The sequence below is a fragment of the Ambystoma mexicanum genome, chromosome 6p (assembly GCF_040938575.1).
Source record: "Ambystoma mexicanum isolate Mex_15411 chromosome 6p, UKY_AmexF1_1, whole genome shotgun sequence".
Classification (NCBI taxonomy): Eukaryota; Metazoa; Chordata; class Amphibia; order Caudata; family Ambystomatidae; genus Ambystoma; species Ambystoma mexicanum.
This window is the reverse complement of record NC_090935.1, coordinates 31039719-31056499: the sequence shown is the minus strand read 5'-3', so window position 1 is coordinate 31056499 and position 16781 is coordinate 31039719. Positions and strand designations below refer to the sequence as shown.

Here is a 16781-nt window from a genome sequence, read left to right as displayed (position 1 = left end):
GCGCGGACCCCCGAGAGCCCCGGATTGCTGCTGCCCCCGCCTTCAAGCCAGAGATGCATTTTCAAACCGATGTAAGTTTACGTTTGGCTGCTGGCTTCAGCGACGGTGGCTTCAAAGTCCCGCCGGGTCTGCTTTCCTTTGGTAGGGCCAGGAAGCCTCTTACAACAGGTATTGGCTGCCTGTCGCCTGCTTTTATCAACTGTGCCAGGACGTGAGCCTTGTGTGTTACAAAATCAGGACAGCAGGCATTGCAGTGGCTCCTGCTTCAGAAAGGCACCTTGAAGAACAGCACTAGGAGCTAACGGAGGGCACCAGGGGTATGGGGGCCAGTGGTGCAATGGATAAGGCGCCTGACTAGGAGTCAGAAGGTTGTGGGTTCCACTGCCATCCGGCTGGGCTCCCAACTCTGTGCTTTGTTTCTTTGAATTACATTTAAATTCCCTTGGCCTTCACTGCTCGCAATAGACTTTTGATTTTATGTGGGGCGGGCCCGGTTGCACAGCAAGGAAACACCAGGCGCCATCTCGAAGCACCACCAGTAGGGGTCCCTCCAGAAGGCCCTAACAAGCAGCAGATGATTTCTATGCATGTGTGCGTCCTGTCCTTCAATGGGTGGGGGTTGGCTTGTGTTGGACACAGTCCCAGGGCAGCCCTTCACGTCCCTGATCGGCCACGATCGGCCAGAGACCTCTCTGTGAGCGCCGCAGGCGAGCCTTCTCGGGACCTCAGCAACTGAGGGGCACATTTCCAAATGAGGGAGACATTTCCAGAAAGCGCACCAGGGAACGGCTCAGCCTCTGCTTCGTGGCCTAACCCAGCCTGGTCCTTCTCCAACCATCTGGGAGCTGTCCAAAAGCCGGTGGGCCTGGCGGAATGGGCTCCCAGCAGGCCCTGGCTGACTGGTGATTTGCATACACACAGACACACGCACGCACGCACACTCTCTCTCGTGCTATCTGCTGCCTTTCAGACCCTGCCACCCCTCGCTTGCTTTAAAGGAGCAGTTGGCGAATGACACTGAGCAAAGAATGCACAAGTGGGTAAAGAGATCACACACCTAGAGGCAGCCAGCTCTCATGAAGAGTAGGGCCTAGAAGCAGTGAAGCTTGAGGGGCTGTGCGCTCTTTGCCATGAGCCCCTAGAGGCGGATCATATAGAAAGCGCTATATAGAAATGAGCAGCCAGCAGAGGACAAGGCAGCCGCTCTCGGTGCAGCACAGCACAGAGAGGATCAAGAGAAACGGGAAGGGCTTCCGCGGCAGCGAGCAAGCACAAGACCAGCACGGGAGCGGGGCCCCTTTTATTCTGTCAATAAAAGGTATTTCTCTCCTGGCACGCACGTGTCTAAAAATATGGAACGCTTCACGAATTTGCGTGTCATCCTTGCGCAGGGGCCATGCTAATCTTCTCTGTATCGTTCCAATTTTAGTATATGTGCTGCCGAAGCGAGCACACACTTGGGGCTGAACTGGCCAGTGTATAAAAGCCAGCGCATCGGCTGCCTATTGACCTAGGTTGACTTGTTATGCTCTAACTTTGGCAAGAAACTGTTTGGTTCTGGGGCCGGTATGGAACCAAGAGGCAAAGACCAACGACCCAAGCTTCCTCGCTGCTGGTTTGGCCCAAAAGGAAAGGTTCCGTGTGCTTGGCTATTGCAATGCAGGAAGAAAGGATCATGGTCCAGGCTGCATGCAAAGTGGCACCTCCCGTCATAATGCCTGGGTGATGGGTGCTGTGTGCCTGGACGCATCACAATAGTCCCACAAGCCAGAGAAAAGCCAGAGGGCCTGTGAGTGTTTGCTTGGGGGGGGCCCTGTTGAATTCCAGGATAGGCAGGGTGAGGCAGCGGCCTAGTGCGCGGACCCCCGAGAGCCCCGGATTGCTGCTGCCCCCGCCTTCAAGCCAGAGATGCATTTTCAAACCGATGTAAGTTTACGTTTGGCTGCTTGCTTCAGCGACGGTGGCTTCAAAGTCCCGCCGGGTCTGCTTTCCTTTGGTAGGGCCAGGAAGCCTCTTACAACAGGTATTGGCTGCCTGTCGCCTGCTTTTATCAACTGTGCCAGGACGTGAGCCTTGTGTGTTACAAAATCAGGACAGCAGGCATTGCAGTGGCTCCTGCTTCAGAAAGGCACCTTGAAGAACAGCACTAGGAGCTAACGGAGGGCACCAGGGGTATGGGGGCCAGTGGTGCAATGGATAAGGCGCCTGACTAGGAGTCAGAAGGTTGTGGGTTCCACTGCCATCCGGCTGGGCTCCCAACTCTGTGCTTTGTTTCTTTGAATTACATTTAAATTCCCTTGGCCTTCACTGCTTGCAATAGACTTTTGATTTTATGTGGGGCGGGCCCGGTTGCACAGCAAGGAAACACCAGGCGCCATCTCGAAGCACCACCAGTAGGGGTCCCTCCAGAAGGCCCCAACAAGCAGCAGATGATTTCTATGCATGTGTGCGTCCTGTCCTTCAATGGGTGGGGGTTGGCTTGTGTTGGACACAGTCCCAGGGCAGCCCTTCACGTCCCTGATCGGCCACGATCGGCCAGAGACCTCTCTGTGAGCGCCGCAGGCGAGCCTTCTCGGGACCTCAGCAACTGAGGGGCACATTTCCAAATGAGGGAGACATTTCCAGAAAGCGCACCAGGGAACGGCTCAGCCTCTGCTTCGTGGCCTAACCCAGCCTGGTCCTTCTCCAACCATCTGGGAGCTGTCCAAAAGCCGGTGGGCCTGGCGGAATGGGCTCCCAGCAGGCCCTGGCTGACTGGTGATTTGCATACACACAGACACACGCACGCACGCACACTCTCTCTCGTGCTATCTGCTGCCTTTCAGACCCTGCCACCCCTCGCTTGCTTTAAAGGAGCAGTTGGCGAATGACACTGAGCAAAGAATGCACAAGTGGGTAAAGAGATCACACACCTAGAGGCAGCCAGCTCTCATGAAGAGTAGGGCCTAGAAGCAGTGAAGCTTGAGGGGCTGTGCGCTCTTTGCCATGAGCCCCTAGAGGCGGATCATATAGAAAGCGCTATATAGAAATGAGCAGCCAGCAGAGGACAAGGCAGCCGCTCTTGGTGCAGCACAGAGAGGATCAAGAGAAACGGGAAGGGCTTCCGCGGCAGCGAGCAAGCACAAGACCAGCACGGGAGCGGGGCCCCTTTTATTCTGTCAATAAAAGGTATTTCTCTCCTGGCACGCACGTGTCTAAAAATATGGAACGCTTCACGAATTTGCGTGTCATCCTTGCGCAGGGGCCATGCTAATCTTCTCTGTATCGTTCCAATTTTAGTATATGTGCTGCCGAAGCGAGCACACACTTGGGGCTGAACTGGCCAGTGTATAAAAGCCAGCGCATCGGCTGCCTATTGACCTAGGTTGACTTGTTATGCTCTAACTTTGGCAAGAAACTGTTTGGTTCTGGGGCCGGTATGGAACCAAGAGGCAAAGACCAACGACCCAAGCTTCCTCGCTGCTGGTTTGGCCCAAAAGGAAAGGTTCCGTGTGCTTGGCTATTGCAATGCAGGAAGAAAGGATCATGGTCCAGGCTGCATGCAAAGTGGCACCTCCCGTCATAATGCCTGGGTGATGGGTGCTGTGTGCCTGGACGCATCACAATAGTCCCACAAGCCAGAGAAAAGCCAGAGGGCCTGTGAGGGTTTGCTTGGGGGGGGCCCTGTTGAATTCCAGGATAGGCAAGGTGAGGCAGCGGCCTAGTGCGCGGACCCCCGAGAGCCCCGGATTGCTGCTGCCCCCGCCTTCAAGCAAGAGATGCATTTTCAAACCGATGTAAGTTTACGTTTGGCTGCTGGCTTCAGCGACGGTGGCTTCAAAGTCCCGCCGGGTCTGCTTTCCTTTGGTAGGGCCAGGAAGCCTCTTACAACAGGTATTGGCTGCCTGTCGCCTGCTTTTATCAACTGTGCCAGGACGTGAGCCTTGTGTGTTACAAAATCAGGACAGCAGGCATTGCAGTGGCTCCTGCTTCAGAAAGGCACCTTGAAGAACAGCACTAGGAGCTAACGGAGGGCACCAGGGGTATGGGGGCCAGTGGTGCAATGGATAAGGCGCCTGACTAGGAGTCAGAAGGTTGTGGGTTCCTCTGCCATCCGGCTGGGCTCCCAACTCTGTGCTTTGTTTCTTTGAATTACATTTAAATTCCCTTGGCCTTCTCTGCTCGCAATAGACTTTTGATTTTATGTGGGGCGGGCCCGGTTGCACAGCAAGGAAACACCAGGCGCCATCTCGAAGCACCACCAGTAGGGGTCCCTCCAGAAGGCCCCAACAAGCAGCAGATGATTTCTATGCATGTGTGCGTCCTGTCCTTCAATGGGTGGGGGTTGGCTTGTGTTGGACACAGTCCCAGGGCAGCCCTTCACGTCCCTGATCGGCCACGATCGGCCAGAGACCTCTCTGGTGAGCGCCGCAGGCGAGCCTTCTCGGGACCTCAGCAACTGAGGGGCACATTTCCAAATGAGGGAGACATTTCCAGAAAGCGCACCAGGGAACGGCTCGGCTTCTGCTTCGTGGCCTAACCCAGCCTGGTCCTTCTCCAACCATCTGGGAGCTGTCCAAAAGCCGGTGGGCCTGGCGGAATGGGCTCCCAGCAGGCCCTGGCTGACTGGTGATTTGCATACACACAGACACACGCACGCACACTCTCTCTCGTGCTATCTGCTGCCTTTCAGACCCTGCCACCCCTCGCTTGCTTTAAAGGAGCAGTTGGCGAATGACACTGAGCAAAGAATGCACAAGTGGGTAAAGAGATCACACACCTAGAGGCAGCCAGCTCTCATGAAGAGTAGGGCCTAGAAGCAGTGAAGCTTGAGGGGCTGTGCGCTCTTTGCCATGAGCCCCTAGAGGCGGGTCATATAGAAAGCGCTATATAGAAATGAGCAGCCAGCAGAGGACAAGGCAGCCGCTCTCGGTGCAGCACAGCACAGAGAGGATCAAGAGAAACGGGAAGGGCTTCCGCGGCAGCGAGCAAGCACAAGACGAGCACGGGAGCGGGGCCCCTTTTATTCTGTCAATAAAAGGTATTTCTCTCCTGGCACGCACGTGTCTAAAAATATGGAACGCTTCACGAATTTGCGTGTCATCCTTGCGCAGGGGCCATGCTAATCTTCTCTGTATCGTTCCAATTTTAGTATATGTGCTGCCGAAGCGAGCACACACTTGGGGCTGAACTGGCCAGTGTATAAAAGCCAGCGCATCGGCTGCCTATTGACCTAGGTTGACTTGTTATGCTCTAACTTTGGCAAGAAACTGTTTGGTTCTGGGGCCGGTATGGAACCAAGAGGCAAAGACCAACGACCCAAGCTTCCTCGCTGCTGGTTTGGCCCAAAAGGAAAGGTTCCGTGTGCTTGGCTATTGCAATGCAGGAAAGAAAGGATCATGGTCCAGGCTGCATGCAAAGTGGCACCTCCCGTCATAATGCCTGGGAGATGGGTGCTGTGTGCCTGGACGCATCACAATAGTCCCACAAGCCAGAGAAAAGCCAGAGGGCCTGTGAGGGTTTGCTTGGGGGGGGCCCTGTTGAATTCCAGGATAGGCAAGGTGAGGCAGCGGCCTAGTGCGCGGACCCCCGAGAGCCCCGGATTGCTGCTGCCCCCGCCTTCAAGCCAGAGATGCATTTTCAAACCGATGTAAGTTTACGTTTGGCTGCTGGCTTCAGCGACGGTGGCTTCAAAGTCCCGCCGGGTCTGCTTTCCTTTGGTAGGGCCATGAAGCCTCTTACAACAGGTATTGGCTGCCTGTCGCCTGCTTTTATCAACTGTGCCAGGACGTGAGCCTTGTGTGTTACAAAATCAGGACAGCAGGCATTGCAGTGGCTCCTGCTTCAGAAAGGCACCTTGAAGAACAGCACTAGGAGCTAACGGAGGGCACCAGGGGTATGGGGGCCAGTGGTGCAATGGATAAGGCGCCTGACTAGGAGTCAGAAGGTTGTGGGTTCCACTGCCATCCGGCTGGGCTCCCAACTCTGTGCTTTGTTTCTTTGAATTACATTTAAATTCCCTTGGCCTTCACTGCTCGCAATAGACTTTTGATTTTATGTGGGGCGGGCCCGGTTGCACAGCAAGGAAACACCAGGCGCCATCTCGAAGCACCACCAGTAGGGGTCCCTCCAGAAGGCCCCAACAAGCAGCAGATGATTTCTATGCATGTGTGCGTCCTGTCCTTCAATGGGTGGGGGTTGGCTTGTGTTGGACACAGTCCCAGGGCAGCCCTTCACGGCCACGATCGGCCACGATCGGCCAGAGACCTCTCTCTGTGAGCGCCGCAGGCGAGCCTTCTCGGGACCTCAGCAACTGAGGGGCACATTTCCAAATGAGGGAGACATTTCCAGAAAGCGCACCAGGGAACGGCTCGGCCTCTGCTTCGTGGCCTAACCCAGCCTGGTCCTTCTCCAACCATCTGGGAGCTGTCCAAAAGCCGGTGGGCCTGGCGGAATGGGCTCCCAGCAGGCCCTGGCTGACTGGTGATTTGCATACACACAGACACACACACGCACGCACACTCTCTCTCGTGCTATCTGCTGCCTTTCAGACCCTGCCACCCCTCGCTTGCTTTAAAGGAGCAGTTGGCGAATGACACTGAGCAAAGAATGCACAAGTGGGTAAAGAGATCACACACCTAGAGGCAGCCAGCTCTCATGAAGAGTAGGGCCTAGAAGCAGTGAAGCTTGAGGGGCTGTGCGCTCTTTGCCATGAGCCCCTAGAGGCGGATCATATAGAAAGCGCTATATAGAAATGAGCAGCCAGCAGAGGACAAGGCAGCCGCTCTCGGTGCAGCACAGCACAGAGAGGATCAAGAGAAACGGGAAGGGCTTCCGCGGCAGCGAGCAAGCACAAGACCAGCACGGGAGCGGGGCCCCTTTTATTCTGTCAATAAAAGGTATTTCTCTCCTGGCACGCACGTGTCTAAAAATATGGAACGCTTCACGAATTTGCGTGTCATCCTTGCGCAGGGGCCATGCTAATCTTCTCTGTATCGTTCCAATTTTAGTATATGTGCTGCCGAAGCGAGCACACACTTGGGGCTGAACTGGCCAGTGTATAAAAGCCAGCGCATCGGCTGCCTTTTGACCTAGGTTGACTTGTTATGCTCTAACTTTGGCAAGAAACTGTTTGGTTCTGGGGCCGGTATGGAACCAAGAGGCAAAGACCAACGACCCAAGCTTCCTCGCTGCTGGTTTGGCCCAAAAGGAAAGGTTCCGTGTGCTTGGCTATTGCAATGCAGGAAAGAAAGGATCATGGTCCAGGCTGCATGCAAAGTGGCACCTCCCGTCATAATGCCTGGGAGATGGGTGCTGTGTGCCTGGACGCATCACAATAGTCCCACAAGCCAGAGAAAAGCCAGAGGGCCTGTGAGGGTTTGCTTGGGGGGGGCCCTGTTGAATTCCAGGATAGGCAAGGTGAGGCAGCGGCCTAGTGCGCGGACCCCCGAGAGCCCCGGATTGCTGCTGCCCCCGCCTTCAAGCCAGAGATGCATTTTCAAACCGATGTAAGTTTACGTTTGGCTGCTGGCTTCAGCGACGGTGGCTTCAAAGTCCCGCCGGGTCTGCTTTCCTTTGGTAGGGCCAGGAAGCCTCTTACAACAGGTATTGGCTGCCTGTCGCCTGCTTTTATCAACTGTGCCAGGACGTGAGCCTTGTGTGTTACAAAATCAGGACAGCAGGCATTGCAGTGGCTCCTGCTTCAGAAAGGCACCTTGAAGAACAGCACTAGGAGCTAACGGAGGGCACCAGGGGTATGGGGGCCAGTGGTGCAATGGATAAGGCGCCTGACTAGGAGTCAGAAGGTTGTGGGTTCCACTGCCATCCGGCTGGGCTCCCAACTCTGTGCTTTGTTTCTTTGAATTACATTTAAATTCCCTTGGCCTTCACTGCTCGCAATAGACTTTTGATTTTATGTGGGGCGGGCCCGGTTGCACAGCAAGGAAACACCAGGCGCCATCTCGAAGCACCACCAGTAGGGGTCCCTCCAGAAGGCCCCAACAAGCAGCAGATGATTTCTACGCATGTGTGCGTCCTGTCCTTCAATGGGTGGGGGTTGGCTTGTGTTGGACACAGTCCCAGGGCAGCCCTTCACGTCCCTGATCGGCCACGATCGGCCAGAGACCTCTCTCTGTGAGCGCCGCAGGCGAGCCTTCTCGGGACCTCAGCAACTGAGGGGCACATTTCCAAATGAGGGAGACATTTCCAGAAAGCGCACCAGGGAACGGCTCGGCCTCTGCTTCGTGGCCTAACCCAGCCTGGTCCTTCTCCAACCATCTGGGAGCTGTCCAAAAGCCGGTGGGCCTGGCGGAATGGGCTCCCAGCAGGCCCTGGCTGACTGGTGATTTGCATACACACAGACACACGCACGCACGCACACTCTCTCTCGTGCTATCTGCTGCCTTTCAGACCCTGCCACCCCTCGCTTGCTTTAAAGGAGCAGTTGGCGAATGACACTGAGCAAAGAATGCACAAGTGGGTAAAGAGATCACACACCTAGAGGCAGCCAGCTCTCATGAAGAGTAGGGCCTAGAAGCAGTGAAGCTTGAGGGGCTGTGCGCTCTTTGCCATGAGCCCCTAGAGGCGGATCATATAGAAAGCGCTATATAGAAATGAGCAGCCAGCAGAGGACAAGGCAGCCGCTCTCGGTGCAGCACAGCACAGAGAGGATCAAGAGAAACGGGAAGGGCTTCCGCGGCAGCGAGCAAGCACAAGACCAGCACGGGAGCGGGGCCCCTTTTATTCTGTCAATAAAAGGTATTTCTCTCCTGGCACGCACGTGTCTAAAAATATGGAACGCTTCACGAATTTGCGTGTCATCCTTGCGCAGGGGCCATGCTAATCTTCTCTGTATCGTTCCAATTTTAGTATATGTGCTGCCGAAGCGAGCACACACTTGGGGCTGAACTGGCCAGTGTATAAAAGCCAGCGCATCGGCTGCCTATTGACCTAGGTTGACTTGTTATGCTCTAACTTTGGCAAGAAACTGTTTGGTTCTGGGGCCGGTATGGAACCAAAAGGCAAAGACCAACGACCCAAGCTTCCTCGCTGCTGGTTTGGCCCAAAAGGAAAGGTTCCGTGTGCTTGGCTATTGCAATGCAGGAAGAAAGGATCATGGTCCAGGCTGCATGCAAAGTGGCACCTCCCGTCATAATGCCTGGGTGATGGGTGCTGTGTGCCTGGACGCATCACAATAGTCCCACAAGCCAGAGAAAAGCCAGAGGGCCTGTGAGGGTTTGCTTGGGGGGGGCCCTGTTGAATTCCAGGATAGGCAAGGTGAGGCAGCGGCCTAGTGCGCGGACCCCCGAGAGCCCCGGATTGCTGCTGCCCCCGCCTTCAAGCAAGAGATGCATTTTCAAACCGATGTAAGTTTACGTTTGGCTGCTGGCTTCAGCGACGGTGGCTTCAAAGTCCCGCCGGGTCTGCTTTCCTTTGGTAGGGCCAGGAAGCCTCTTACAACAGGTATTGGCTGCCTGTCGCCTGCTTTTATCAACTGTGCCAGGACGTGAGCCTTGTGTGTTACAAAATCAGGACAGCAGGCATTGCAGTGGCTCCTGCTTCAGAAAGGCACCTTGAAGAACAGCACTAGGAGCTAACGGAGGGCACCAGGGGTATGGGGGCCAGTGGTGCAATGGATAAGGCGCCTGACTAGGAGTCAGAAGGTTGTGGGTTCCTCTGCCATCCGGCTGGGCTCCCAACTCTGTGCTTTGTTTCTTTGAATTACATTTAAATTCCCTTGGCCTTCACTGCTCGCAATAGACTTTTGATTTTATGTGGGGCGGGCCCGGTTGCACAGCAAGGAAACACCAGGCGCCATCTCGAAGCACCACCAGTAGGGGTCCCTCCAGAAGGCCCCAACAAGCAGCAGATGATTTCTATGCATGTGTGCGTCCTGTCCTTCAATGGGTGGGGGTTGGCTTGTGTTGGACACAGTCCCAGGGCAGCCCTTCACGTCCCTGATCGGCCACGATCGGCCAGAGACCTCTCTGGTGAGCGCCGCAGGCGAGCCTTCTCGGGACCTCAGCAACTGAGGGGCACATTTCCAAATGAGGGAGACATTTCCAGAAAGCGCACCAGGGAACGGCTCGGCCTCTGCTTCGTGGCCTAACCCAGCCTGGTCCTTCTCCAACCATCTGGGAGCTGTCCAAAAGCCGGTGGGCCTGGCGGAATGGGCTCCCAGCAGGCCCTGGCTGACTGGTGATTTGCATACACACAGACACACGCACGCACGCACACTCTCTCTCGTGCTATCTGCTGCCTTTCAGACCCTGCCACCCCTCGCTTGCTTTAAAGGAGCAGTTGGCGAATGACACTGAGCAAAGAATGCACAAGTGGGTAAAGAGATCACACACCTAGAGGCAGCCAGCTCTCATGAAGAGTAGGGCCTAGAAGCAGTGAAGCTTGAGGGGCTGTGCGCTCTTTGCCATGAGCCCCTAGAGGCGGATCATATAGAAAGCGCTATATAGAAATGAGCAGCCAGCAGAGGACAAGGCAGCCGCTCTTGGTGCAGCACAGAGAGGATCAAGAGAAACGGGAAGGGCTTCCGCGGCAGCGAGCAAGCACAAGACCAGCACGGGAGCGGGGCCCCTTTTATTCTGTCAATAAAAGGTATTTCTCTCCTGGCACGCACGTGTCTAAAAATATGGAACGCTTCACGAATTTGCGTGTCATCCTTGCGCAGGGGCCATGCTAATCTTCTCTGTATCGTTCCAATTTTAGTATATGTGCTGCCGAAGCGAGCACACACTTGGGGCTGAACTGGCCAGTGTATAAAAGCCAGCGCATCGGCTGCCTATTGACCTAGGTTGACTTGTTATGCTCTAACTTTGGCAAGAAACTGTTTGGTTCTGGGGCCGGGATGAAAGCAAGAGGCAAAGACCAACGACCCAAGCTTCCTCGCTGCTGGTTTGGCCCAAAAGGAAAGGTTCCGTGTGCTTGGCTATTGCAATGCAGGAAGAAAGGATCATGGTCCAGGCTGCATGCAAAGTGGCACCTCCCGTCATAATGCCTGGGTGATGGGTGCTGTGTGCCTGGACGCATCACAATAGTCCCACAAGCCAGAGAAAAGCCAGAGGGCCTGTGAGGGTTTGCTTGGGGGGGCACTGTTGAGTTCCAGGATAAGGCAAGGTGAGGCAGCGGCCTAGTGCGCGGACCCCCGAGAGCCCCGGATTGCTGCTGCCCCCGCCTTCAAGCCAGAGATGCATTTTCAAACCGATGTAAGTTTACGTTTGGCTGCTGGCTTCAGCGACGGTGGCTTCAAAGTCCCGCCGGGTCTGCTTTCCTTTGGTAGGGCCAGGAAGCCTCTTACAACAGGTATTGGCTGCCTGTCGCCTGCTTTTATCAACTGTGCCAGGACGTGAGCCTTGTGTGTTACAAAATCAGGACAGCAGGCATTGCAGTGGCTCCTGCTTCAGAAAGGCACCTTGAAGAACAGCACTAGGAGCTAACGGAGGGCACCAGGGGTATGGGGGCCAGTGGTGCAATGGATAAGGCGCCTGACTAGGAGTCAGAAGGTTGTGGGTTCCACTGCCATCCGGCTGGGCTCCCAACTCTGTGCTTTGTTTCTTTGAATTACATTTAAATTCCCTTGGCCTTCACTGCTCGCAATAGACTTTTGATTTTATGTGGGGCGGGCCCGGTTGCACAGCAAGGAAACACCAGGCGCCATCTTGAAGCACCACCAGCAGGGGTCCCTCCAGAAGGCCCCAACAAGCAGCAGATGATTTCTATGCATGTGTGCGTCCTGTCCTTCAATGGGTGGGGGTTGGCTTGTGTTGGACACAGTCCCAGGGCAGCCCTTCACGTCCCTGATCGGCCAGAGACCTCTCTGTGAGAGCCGCAGGTGAGCCTTCTCGGGACCTCAGCAACTGAGGGGCACATTTCCAAATGAGGGAGATATTTCCAGAAAGCGCACCAGGGAACGGCTCGGCCTCTGCTTCGTGGCCTAACCCAGCCTGGTCCTTCTCCAACCATCTGGGAGCTGTCCAAAAGCCGGTGGGCCTGGCGGAATGGGCTCCCAGCAGGCCCTGGCTGACTGGTGATTTGCATACACACAGACACACGCACGCACGCACACTCTCTCTCGTGCTATCTGCTGCCTTTCAGACCCTGCCACCCCTCGCTTGCTTTAAAGGAGCAGTTGGCGAATGACACTGAGCAAAGAATGCACAAGTGGGTAAAGAGATCACACACCTAGAGGCAGCCAGCTCTCATGAAGAGTAGGGCCTAGAAGCAGTGAAGCTTGAGGGGCTGTGCGCTCTTTGCCATGAGCCCCTAGAGGCGGATCATATAGAAAGCGCTATATAGAAATGAGCAGCCAGCAGAGGACAAGGCAGCCGCTCTCGGTGCAGCACAGAGAGGATCAAGAGAAACGGGAAGGGCTTCCGCGGCAGCGAGCAAGCACAAGACCAGCACGGGAGCGGGGCCCCTTTTATTCTGTCAATAAAAGGTATTTCTCTCCTGGCACGCACGTGTCTAAAAATATGGAACGCTTCACGAATTTGCGTGTCATCCTTGCGCAGGGGCCATGCTAATCTTCTCTGTATCGTTCCAATTTTAGTATATGTGCTGCCGAAGCGAGCACACACTTGGGGCTGAACTGGCCAGTGTATAAAAGCCAGCGCATCGGCTGCCTATTGACCTAGGTTGACTTGTTATGCTCTAACTTTGGCAAGAAACTGTTTGGTTCTGGGGCCGGTATGGAACCAAGAGGCAAAGACCAACGACCCAAGCTTCCTCGCTGCTGGTTTGGCCCAAAAGGAAAGGTTCCGTGTGCTTGGCTATTGCAATGCAGGAAGAAAGGATCATGGTCCAGGCTGCATGCAAAGTGGCACCTCCCGTCATAATGCCTGGGTGATGGGTGCTGTGTGCCTGGACGCATCACAATAGTCCCACAAGCCAGAGAAAAGCCAGAGGGCCTGTGAGGGTTTGCTTGGGGGGGGCCCTGTTGAATTCCAGGATAGGCAAGGTGAGGCAGCGGCCTAGTGCGCGGACCCCCGAGAGCCCCGGATTGCTGCTGCCCCCGCCTTCAAGCAAGAGATGCATTTTCAAACCGATGTAAGTTTACGTTTGGCTGCTGGCTTCAGCGACGGTGGCTTCAAAGTCCCGCCGGGTCTGCTTTCCTTTGGTAGGGCCAGGAAGCCTCTTACAACAGGTATTGGCTGCCTGTCGCCTGCTTTTATCAACTGTGCCAGGACGTGAGCCTTGTGTGTTACAAAATCAGGACAGCAGGCATTGCAGTGGCTCCTGCTTCAGAAAGGCACCTTGAAGAACAGCACTAGGAGCTAACGGAGGGCACCAGGGGTATGGGGGCCAGTGGTGCAATGGATAAGGCGCCTGACTAGGAGTCAGAAGGTTGTGGGTTCCTCTGCCATCCGGCTGGGCTCCCAACTCTGTGCTTTGTTTCTTTGAATTACATTTAAATTCCCTTGGCCTTCACTGCTCGCAATAGACTTTTGATTTTATGTGGGGCGGGCCCGGTTGCACAGCAAGGAAACACCAGGCGCCATCTCGAAGCACCACCAGTAGGGGTCCCTCCAGAAGGCCCCAACAAGCAGCAGATGATTTCTATGCATGTGTGCGTCCTGTCCTTCAATGGGTGTGGGTTGGCTTGTGTTGGACACAGTCCCAGGGCAGCCCTTCACGTCCCTGATCGGCCACGATCGGCCAGAGACCTCTCTGTGAGCGCCGCAGGCGAGCCTTCTCGGGACCTCAGCAACTGAGGGGCACATTTCCAAATGAGGGAGACATTTCCAGAAAGCGCACCAGGGAACGGCTCAGCCTCTGCTTCGTGGCCTAACCCAGCCTGGTCCCCAGCCTGGTCCTTCTCCAACCATCTGGGAGCTGTCCAAAAGCCGGTGGGCCTGGCGGAATGGGCTCCCAGCAGGCCCTGGCTGACTGGTGATTTGCATACACACAGACACACGCACGCACGCACACTCTCTCTCGTGCTATCTGCTGCCTTTCAGACCCTGCCACCCCTCGCTTGCTTTAAAGGAGCAGTTGGCGAATGACACTGAGCAAAGAATGCACAAGTGGGTAAAGAGATCACACACCTAGAGGCAGCCAGCTCTCATGAAGAGTAGGGCCTAGAAGCAGTGAAGCTTGAGGGGCTGTGCGCTCTTTGCCATGAGCCCCTAGAGGCGGATCATATAGAAAGCGCTATATAGAAATGAGCAGCCAGCAGAGGACAAGGCAGCCGCTCTTGGTGCAGCACAGAGAGGATCAAGAGAAACGGGAAGGGCTTCCGCGGCAGCGAGCAAGCACAAGACCAGCACGGGAGCGGGGCCCCTTTTATTCTGTCAATAAAAGGTATTTCTCTCCTGGCACGCACGTGTCTAAAAATATGGAACGCTTCACGAATTTGCGTGTCATCCTTGCGCAGGGGCCATGCTAATCTTCTCTGTATCGTTCCAATTTTAGTATATGTGCTGCCGAAGCGAGCACACACTTGGGGCTGAACTGGCCAGTGTATAAAAGCCAGCGCATCGGCTGCCTATTGACCTAGGTTGACTTGTTATGCTCTAACTTTGGCAAGAAACTGTTTGGTTCTGGGGCCGGTATGGAACCAAGAGGCAAAGACCAACGACCCAAGCTTCCTCGCTGCTGGTTTGGCCCAAAAGGAAAGGTTCCGTGTGCTTGGCTATTGCAATGCAGGAAGAAAGGATCATGGTCCAGGCTGCATGCAAAGTGGCACCTCCCGTCATAATGCCTGGGTGATGGGTGCTGTGTGCCTGGACGCATCACAATAGTCCCACAAGCCAGAGAAAAGCCAGAGGGCCTGTGAGGGTTTGCTTGGGGGGGGCCCTGTTGAATTCCAGGATAGGCAAGGTGAGGCAGCGGCCTAGTGCGCGGACCCCCGAGAGCCCCGGATTGCTGCTGCCCCCGCCTTCAAGCCAGAGATGCATTTTCAAACCGATGTAAGTTTACGTTTGGCTGCTGGCTTCAGCGACGGTGGCTTCAAAGTCCCGCCGGGTCTGCTTTCCTTTGGTAGGGCCAGGAAGCCTCTTACAACAGGTATTGGCTGCCTGTCGCCTGCTTTTATCAACTGTGCCAGGACGTGAGCCTTGTGTGTTACAAAATCAGGACAGCAGGCATTGCAGTGGCTCCTGCTTCAGAAAGGCACCTTGAAGAACAGCACTAGGAGCTAACGGAGGGCACCAGGGGTATGGGGGCCAGTGGTGCAATGGATAAGGCGCCTGACTAGGAGTCAGAAGGTTGTGGGTTCCTCTGCCATCCGGCTGGGCTCCCAACTCTGTGCTTTGTTTCTTTGAATTACATTTAAATTCCCTTGGCCTTCACTGCTCGCAATAGACTTTTGATTTTATGTGGGGCGGGCCCGGTTGCACAGCAAGGAAACACCAGGCGCCATCTCGAAGCACCACCAGTAGGGGTCCCTCCAGAAGGCCCCAACAAGCAGCAGATGATTTCTATGCATGTGTGCGTCCTGTCCTTCAATGGGTGGGGGTTGGCTTGTGTTGGACACAGTCCCAGGGCAGCCCTTCACGTCCCTGATCGGCCACGATCGGCCAGAGACCTCTCTGGTGAGCGCCGCAGGCGAGCCTTCTCGGGACCTCAGCAACTGAGGGGCACATTTCCAAATGAGGGAGACATTTCCAGAAAGCGCACCAGGGAACGGCTCGGCCTCTGCTTCGTGGCCTAACCCAGCCTGGTCCTTCTCCAACCATCTGGGAGCTGTCCAAAAGCCGGTGGGCCTGGCGGAATGGGCTCCCAGCAGGCCCTGGCTGACTGGTGATTTGCATACACACAGACACACGCACGCACGCACACTCTCTCTCGTGCTATCTGCTGCCTTTCAGACCCTGCCACCCCTCGCTTGCTTTAAAGGAGCAGTTGGCGAATGACACTGAGCAAAGAATGCACAAGTGGGTAAAGAGATCACACACCTAGAGGCAGCCAGCTCTCATGAAGAGTAGGGCCTAGAAGCAGTGAAGCTTGAGGGGCTGTGCGCTCTTTGCCATGAGCCCCTAGAGGCGGATCATATAGAAAGCGCTATATAGAAATGAGCAGCCAGCAGAGGACAAGGCAGCCGCTCTTGGTGCAGCACAGAGAGGATCAAGAGAAACGGGAAGGGCTTCCGCGGCAGCGAGCAAGCACAAGACCAGCACGGGAGCGGGGCCCCTTTTATTCTGTCAATAAAAGGTATTTCTCTCCTGGCACGCACGTGTCTAAAAATATGGAACGCTTCACGAATTTGCGTGTCATCCTTGCGCAGGGGCCATGCTAATCTTCTCTGTATCGTTCCAATTTTAGTATATGTGCTGCCGAAGCGAGCACACACTTGGGGCTGAACTGGCCAGTGTATAAAAGCCAGCGCATCGGCTGCCTATTGACCTAGGTTGACTTGTTATGCTCTAACTTTGGCAAGAAACTGTTTGGTTCTGGGGCCGGTATGGAACCAAGAGGCAAAGACCAACGACCCAAGCTTCCTCGCTGCTGGTTTGGCCCAAAAGGAAAGGTTCCGTGTGCTTGGCTATTGCAATGCAGGAAGAAAGGATCATGGTCCAGGCTGCATGCAAAGTGGCACCTCCCGTCATAATGCCTGGGTGATGGGTGCTGTGTGCCTGGACGCATCACAATAGTCCCACAAGCCAGAGAAAAGCCAGAGGGCCTGTGAGGGTTTGCTTGGGGGGGGCCCTGTTGAATTCCAGGATAGGCAAGGTGAGGCAGCGGCCTAGTGCGCGGACCCCCGAGAGCCCCGGATTGCTGCTGCCCCCGCCTTCAAGCCAGAGATGCATTTTCAAACCGATGTAAGTTTACGTTTGGCTGCTGGCTTCAGCGAC

General features: G+C 55.3%; 9 non-coding genes across 9 annotated transcripts; all 9 read right to left on the bottom strand.

The window, feature by feature from the left end:
* Positions 1–1346: 1346 nt before the first annotated feature.
* Positions 1347–1453, bottom strand: LOC138512111 (U6 spliceosomal RNA). Its single transcript, XR_011280978.1, has one exon. It is a non-coding gene; the product is annotated as a U6 spliceosomal RNA (small nuclear RNA).
* A 1743-nt stretch (positions 1454–3196) lies between these two features.
* On the bottom strand, positions 3197–3303 carry LOC138512110 (U6 spliceosomal RNA). The gene has a single exon (XR_011280977.1). It is a non-coding gene; the product is annotated as a U6 spliceosomal RNA (small nuclear RNA).
* A 1745-nt stretch (positions 3304–5048) lies between these two features.
* LOC138512109 (U6 spliceosomal RNA) lies at positions 5049–5155 on the bottom strand. Its single transcript, XR_011280976.1, has one exon. It is a non-coding gene; the product is annotated as a U6 spliceosomal RNA (small nuclear RNA).
* A 1751-nt stretch (positions 5156–6906) lies between these two features.
* On the bottom strand, positions 6907–7013 carry LOC138512108 (U6 spliceosomal RNA). The gene has a single exon (XR_011280975.1). It is a non-coding gene; the product is annotated as a U6 spliceosomal RNA (small nuclear RNA).
* A 1751-nt stretch (positions 7014–8764) lies between these two features.
* On the bottom strand, positions 8765–8871 carry LOC138512107 (U6 spliceosomal RNA). Its single transcript, XR_011280974.1, has one exon. It is a non-coding gene; the product is annotated as a U6 spliceosomal RNA (small nuclear RNA).
* Positions 8872–10615: 1744 nt separating this feature from the next.
* LOC138512106 (U6 spliceosomal RNA) lies at positions 10616–10722 on the bottom strand. The gene has a single exon (XR_011280973.1). It is a non-coding gene; the product is annotated as a U6 spliceosomal RNA (small nuclear RNA).
* Positions 10723–12455: 1733 nt separating this feature from the next.
* LOC138512104 (U6 spliceosomal RNA) lies at positions 12456–12562 on the bottom strand. The gene has a single exon (XR_011280972.1). It is a non-coding gene; the product is annotated as a U6 spliceosomal RNA (small nuclear RNA).
* A 1755-nt stretch (positions 12563–14317) lies between these two features.
* LOC138512103 (U6 spliceosomal RNA) lies at positions 14318–14424 on the bottom strand. The gene has a single exon (XR_011280971.1). It is a non-coding gene; the product is annotated as a U6 spliceosomal RNA (small nuclear RNA).
* Positions 14425–16168: 1744 nt separating this feature from the next.
* LOC138512102 (U6 spliceosomal RNA) lies at positions 16169–16275 on the bottom strand. The gene has a single exon (XR_011280970.1). It is a non-coding gene; the product is annotated as a U6 spliceosomal RNA (small nuclear RNA).
* Positions 16276–16781: the final 506 nt, after the last annotated feature.